Source organism: Helianthus annuus, chromosome 3 (genome assembly GCF_002127325.2).
Source record: "Helianthus annuus cultivar XRQ/B chromosome 3, HanXRQr2.0-SUNRISE, whole genome shotgun sequence".
NCBI classification, from domain to species: Eukaryota; Viridiplantae; Streptophyta; class Magnoliopsida; order Asterales; family Asteraceae; genus Helianthus; species Helianthus annuus.
Genome location: NC_035435.2, coordinates 23632824 through 23640063, shown reverse-complemented (window position 1 = coordinate 23640063; position 7240 = coordinate 23632824). Strand labels below are relative to the sequence as shown.

The 7240-nt window shown below is 37.6% G+C and overlaps 1 long non-coding RNA gene across 1 annotated transcript; it reads left to right on the top strand.

Annotated features, from left to right (window-relative positions):
• The first annotated feature begins 293 nt into the window (after positions 1 to 293).
• Positions 294 to 2929, top strand: LOC110928856. Its single transcript, XR_004888281.1, has 2 exons — positions 294 to 1722; positions 1855 to 2929. It is a non-coding gene; the product is annotated as an uncharacterized LOC110928856 (long non-coding RNA).
• Positions 2930 to 7240: the final 4311 nt, after the last annotated feature.

Below are 7240 nucleotides of genomic sequence, written 5' to 3'. Positions count from 1 at the left end.
TCTAAATATAATATATTTATATAAATTACTAATATACCCTCCAATGTAACAGGCATTTCTAATGGAGTTAGGGTCATAGAGTAAATTAGAGAAGAAGACGTAAAATCAGGGAGTAAAATGACTATTTTTAAAGGGTTAAAGGTAAACCGTTAAAGTGACTAAACCATAAAGAGCAAAACGGAAGTTTACTCTAATTATAATATATAGTTTCTTCGTATATCTTTTTTATAATTATTTTTCTATATTTTATTTATTTTAGTTTCCTTCTCCACATCATAAACACATGCCCCTTCCCCAAAACTGTTTTTATCTCCCTCTCATTCGTATATCTAAATCTAGGTTTGTCCAGCAAAAGGGTATATGGAATTGAGAAAATGCCATCGGCTCCTTCCTTGTGACGGCGTCAATCTGTCTAGCGGTCACTTTTTCTCGCCTGCTCTGGCCAATTTCTCAATCGTATCTTGTTCGCTTTACATTCTCATTCTGGTATGTGAGTGAATTAGTACTTTTCTTCACTTTCCAATTTCACAGATTTTATGCCTTACTCTCGTTTCTTTTATAGATGTTGAATTTAAGAGAGCATTTTTGGTGTGTTTTCAATTGCATCTTTATCATACTATAATGTATGTGCATATCTGTCGTTATATGTGTGGTCATTGTATATTTTTACATATCGAATACAAATTTGACGTTATTTTGTACAGAGATAGGGGAATGAAAGCATCATATTGTTTCTACAAAGGAGAAAGGAACGAAAGTATTCTGTTCCTTTCTTAATTCAAAGCTTTCATTCCTAGTATTGAAATTTCTTACATGGTAAGATTAACATAATACTCCTATATACATGTGTGTGTATGCTGAACAAAAGAAATATCTATAATTTGTTTTGCATATTAGGACTCGATGGATGATTTGAACCATAGTTACCTAATTTGCTCAAAATCTGGCGAATTTCGTATTGGTACGTTTGTTACCATACTGAATTCGTATACGAATTAATTCGGTACAATCCGGTGTATTCTAGTGTTCAATTCGATGTATTCTACCGTTCAATTCGGTGAATTATTAAGGTTCAATTCAGCGAAATTCGTTTTCTGAAACAGAGTATTCTGGATTTCAATGTAGCAAATTCCGATTTCATGTATACGGATTTTTATGTTCTATACGTATTAGGGTTGGAAACGGCAGGAATACGTCTCTTATACGTACTTGGCGGGATTGTGAAAAAGCGGGAAACAACCTTCCTAGATTTCGTATGGTCGTTTCCGTAATTCTTATCAATTACCAAAACCGAGAATCAATATATTATATATACCTGCTGATTTCATCTTCAATCTCACACTTTCAATTACACATCTTCAAATCCTTATCTATTACTTCAAAGTTCAATGGCTTTTGGTAAGAAAAAAGAGTTATCATGGTGATCATTTGGATTTATGAAATTAGTAACTTTTGCTTTAATTTGTGTATGCCGAATCGGACGTAATAGTACACCGAACCGAATCGTACCAAAATGAACCTACCCCCTCCGAACCAAAGTCACCCCAACTAGCGAATCGCAAACCCGGACCGCGTACCCGAACCGGAGCGAACTGCGCATTAGGTGACTATGGTATGAACGGCGACTCTTGTGGACAATTAACAGCCATGAATCATATATGAAGAAAATGGTTGAATAGGACATAGATATGGCTCCTTGATGGAATACGCAGATTTTCAAAGGTTAGCCTATATGCAACACATAAACATTATATTATTTTTTAGTTCTTTTCCTGGTGCTTGTTATATTGACTTTTTTATTGGTGTTATGTTATAAGTTTAGCGACTGAATGCGTGCCTATGTCATTTGCGCAGCAAGGTGCATATGGAAAGGCTATTTCAATTGGTAAACTTCATCCTACCTTTAATGGAAAGTCGAGACTATTCACCAAACCAGGTTTGTTAAAAATCGTACATTTCTATTAGTAAGTAGTTCGAAGCCAACCTCCCACTTACGCCATATGTAGTCGTCATGAGAGATTAAAAGCTTAGTAAATCGAATTTCTTCTTGTAGTTCATTGTTTGAGTTGGTTTGATAAATATATATGTTTTAGATGTATTATTTTTTTTTGTTTAGATTGCGCTTGATTTTGACATACTTAATCGAAGAAATTAATTTAAGGGCTCGTTTTTTTGTTGTGTTAGTAGAAAAAAATTCTATACAAGGTCCCATTTTTACTAGTCACATAGTGCATTTTAGTTTTAGAGATGGTCTGGTGCCTTGTTATAACATTATCCATGTTTCATGCATTAGATTAATATGGTTTTGATGAAAGCTCTTATCACCAACTTACATGAAAACAGACATGCCAGTTAGCATTCACCCATAGCATGGTTTTCGATATAGAAGATTATTTTGACAATATTTTCTTCCTATTTTCTTATAAATATTGCAAGAATAAAGGAGAACTACAATCCTATAGAGGATGGCAGCATTACTACATATTCTTTTATGGTTATAATGAAAAAGAGAACTATGGATACCGCCAACTTTTTGGAAGAGTTGTTAAAAATACATTGATAAAAAAAGTAGATGGTTTTTGCACATCATACATGATTACGAAGGGACTTGAAGAATCAGTCAACGCAAACATGTAAGTTGAGAAACTAGTTGCTGGAAATGCGTAAAAGATATCGAAGATGATCATGAAAGGAAAATTTAACGAGCACAAAGCTATGCAAAGATAATGATAACTTGGACAAAACTTGGAATGTATGGAGCAAAATGTTATGAAAGAACTACCCGTTGAAGATCAAGATGAGTTCAATGTTTTTATTTCTTTTTGTTACTGTAATTGACCAATTGTGTTAACTAGATATGTGAGTTTGGACGAGTATGTAAAGGTGCACCATTTGACTATTTACTGATATATATGTTGTTTTTGTGTAATTGTAATTGAAAGCATATTAACTAATAGCAATTGAATTTGTATTTCAAAGTTGCATTTGAGTGTTAAAAAGATTGCATTTTTGTAACCAAACAATACTAAAGGTTGCATTTCAGTATAGAAAAAGCTGCATTTAAGTGTATAACAGATTGCATTTTTGTAACTATTAACAACCGTCACTAGCCACCACCCCAGGTCTGCAACCACCCACCCTCATTAGCCGTATCCCCTTCACCACCATTACCACACTCCACCACCCACCTTCTGCAACCACCGTAGCCCCCAGATCTGTAACCACCCATCATACACCCCTAGAGCCCCAATCACCACCATTACCATCGGACCACAACTCCACCATCGTTGAACCCACTACTAGCACCGCACCACCACTACCATCCACCATTCTACGTCACTTGCCTGCTTTCAGTTAGAAATCAAGTGAAGAAATAATGAAGAAAGGTAGAGTCTTGGAACAAAGAGATAATCAATTAAGGAATAATACCTAAATTAGAAAGAAAAGGAATTAAAAAAATTTACAGATTTCTTGATGCATAAGAAATTTCATTTATTGGAAATCCACAAGTCTTATATTCAATTTCGACTTTTTGAGCTGTGTTGGTGCATCTTTTTGTGTCTGTAACTTGTTCTTTTTAGCGTTGTATAATTATGGTCTTTTGTTTTATCAAGACTGTAAGTTTCCGTCTAGTCGACCAAGTCGGATATCCTCCTATCTAACTTTGGTACGACATTTGTCTCTGTTTTTAAGTATGTTGAACTAATGCATGTGGCGTTTAGTTTAGCTGTTATGTTTTTGTGTGTGCATATATAAGTGTTGCTGCAAACTGTTGGACAGTTTGCAGCTTTTATGTCTTGCAACCTTACAACGAGGAACCTATTCTTCATGGGATGTAATGTGTCACGAAGAACATACTTCGTCGTTAATGGTATGTGAGGAAGAACCCCTTCTTCGTCACATGATATTTCGTGGCAACAGTGACGAAGAACCTGGTTGTTCATCGGCTTGGGTTCTTCGTCGGCCCATTTATATTCTTCGTATTGTAGTGGGCTGGGCTGCAGTATATATAGCACACCTTGTCTTCTGTGTGAAGCATGAGAGCATAACCTACTGCGAGTATTATCAAACATTGTGAGTATGTGTTTGTAATCTGTTCTCATCCCTTAATCAATAGACTGTGAATCTTTTGGTTACTTTGTGCTTGCTATACTTTGTTTGGTTTGCATCGTCACGAGGATTCCGCACTCGTGATTGTGTTTGTTATAAACAAGGATTAGGTTTCGTAATCGATCCTCCGAGAAAAACGGACCAACAAACAATTGAACAATTAAACATTTGAAATGGGTCGACGAAGCATCAAACTGACGAACCTTATTATACATGACGAAGATTCTGATGTTGACGAAGCATGCTTGTGACGTACAATCCTCCAAACGACGAACCCTCAAGGTTCGTCCACTACTTGTTGACAAAGCCTGTTTACCGGCGAAGACTCAATGTGTCGACGAAGACTCACTCCTGGCCGAAGACTCCTAGTCGACGAAGACTCATTATTGGACGACGAAGACTTCCTGTGATAATGAATCTCAGCGACGAAGACTGTACTTGGTTATTGTCGGTTGTATCTGAATCTCAGCAGCTGTACCAGGTTGATGTCGGCTCCAGGTTGATCGGTTGTTGTTGTTTATCGAAAGGAGAGAATGGAAATTGATGTGGGGGACTGCTATGAGGTCTGTGTATCGAAGAAGAAGAAGAAGAAGAAGAAGTCAGACATGAAGATGTTTGCTGTTAATTTTGGATGTGGTATATTGTAGAAGAAGATACAGATGCTGCTTGCTGTGTATCGAAGAGAGAGAAATAAAGGATGACCATGATATTGTCGGCTGAAGTTAATTGTATTGCAGCTAGTTTTTGATTTGGGCCCATCACTTAATCAGTTTCCATGGTGGGCCGCATGAAATTTATAATAATTGGGATGTTTTATTATAAGACATGTTCATGGAGGATTGTTCACCAGCCTAAATTCTACTCTCCTTTGGGCCTGAATGGACGAAGAATAGTTAAGTGGAACAATTAAGTGGGCCCTAGAGAGAAAAGACAGACTTGGTATCATCAGCTTGTTCTCGAAGATTTTTGAGTAGGAACAATTAAGTGGGGCCTTACACTTTTGAGTTAATTGGCCATGAAGTTAAGTGGGCCAAAGACTCTTGAGTTTAGTGGATCACTAAGAGTTAAGTGAGTCACGAACCCTTTAATTGTTCGTTGGATTGTATTTTGGGCTTAGCAGGTTATTAGTTCATCATAATTCCTCATTGGCCCAAAAAAAGTCTTCGTGGCCCACATGAGAGTTCGTAGGTATTGGGCTCACTTTCAGAGATTGGACTCGTTTCTACTCTGAGTTGCAAAGTGGGGGTCGGGTGTTCGCAAAGCTTATCTGAATCGCACTTCAACGTCAAATTCGTACAGGTTCGGGAGCGCGCGGGATGATGTGAGATGATAAAAACTTGATTTTTGTTAAACGTAGGGTAGTCACAGTTACCGATGCAAACGTCAAAATTGGTGACTTGACTACTATGGGCTAAAAACCAAAAATGGTATGTTCACTTCCGCACGTCAATGTTTATGATTGTTATCGGTTATTCGTAAATGTTCGAAAGCATTTTGTTTATTTTCATATTCTCGCATTTGAAAACGAACGTATGAACCTTGAATGTCAATACCGGTCCTAACGAGTTCACAAAGTCTTTGGAGGGATACAAGTCGGATCCTACGGGCTACTAGGGGACGTTCTTATTCGACTAGAATATCCAAAGAAAAAAGTCGTTTTTGTGATTTTTCAAAAAACGGATTACATTCGGTGAAGATTGACGGCAGTTCCGCTCAGTAGAGGGAATTGGTGAACATTTCAAGATAAATTCTACTCAGTGGAGAGAATTTATTCTGTGAAATTGACGACAGTTCCTTTGAAGTGGAGGGAATCTGTTAAGGTTTAGAGATCTTACCAAAGAAATGGGGGATAAAAATTTTTCATAATTTGAATTTCTTCGGTAAATTTCTAAACGAAATCACAGGTGGTAGAGTTTGTGATTTTCTGGTGATACTAAAGGCTCTGCGTGGAATGTTTTGCACAGACACATATTTGAGAATTTTAATTAGTTCTCCAGCCAGCGTGAAGAGTTTTGCACGGAAACATACAGGTATCTAAAGTCGATAGTAGTTTCAAAGCACTGTTCACTGAAGACCTAGGGGAATCTTTATGAAAGCTGATAGTTCAAGGCTGAAGACCTGCAGGATTCGGTTTTGGGTTTGATGTTTCTTTGGGATTTTACAGGGATCTGGGGGTAACTCAATTCGTTGAGTTTGTAAACGATGTACTTGGTTAAGCCGACTTCCTGAGTGTTGATGCTGAAGATCCGTAGTGCATTACGTGGTCAACTTCACAAAGGCGAGACAATGAGATCTGGATGTAGTTCAACTAATCGTGCTGTTTGGTTGAGCTTGTAAGGGATACACTTGGTCTAGCTGACTTTCCTAAGTGTTGATGCTGAAGATTAAAGTGCATTACTTGGTCGATTCCACAAAGACGGTTTACAGAAGACAGGTCACTAGAAATCTGTACCAATGTAGTATGCTTGAATGAAATAGAGTTCTATGACAGATCAAGACTAGATGAAGTTCTTAAAGAATGGAACCCTTATCAAATGCCGGTTGGAGTATTGGAATATCAGCGGAAGATCGGTCAATTGAGCCATGTAAGGAAATTGCACAACACCCAACACGGATACGCGTACTTTATGGGGGAAGTATTATACAAGGAGCGTCAAGATACTACTTACCTGGATCATCGGTCAAGGGGGAATTTTTAACATAGAGAATATAATTCTTGACTGAAGATCGATTGCAGTTCCATTTTCAGCATTCGACAGCAACGGAAAAGGGGGAATTTATTGATGCGGATTTTGTGTCCGATGCTTGTCGAATAGATTAGATTTATTTTATGCTGAATTTGTAATAGTTAGTGAAACAGTCAAACGAACGTGTGTTGACCGGCGCGTTTGAAGTGGTCAAAGGAGAGGGTTATTTGTTTGACATTTGTATTTGCTAGACAAAGTGGGTGTGGCTATAAATAGCAACCCTTTTGTCATTTGCAAATGAGAGAGAGAGAGAGAGTGAGCTCATTTTGAGAGAGTTCACAGTGAGTTCTGTGGTTTGGGGGAGAGATCACCACTTGGTCTCTCCCCGGATGTATACTCCTTTGTTATTAGTTCGGTTAGCTTGTAATCGGGCCGATTTGTAA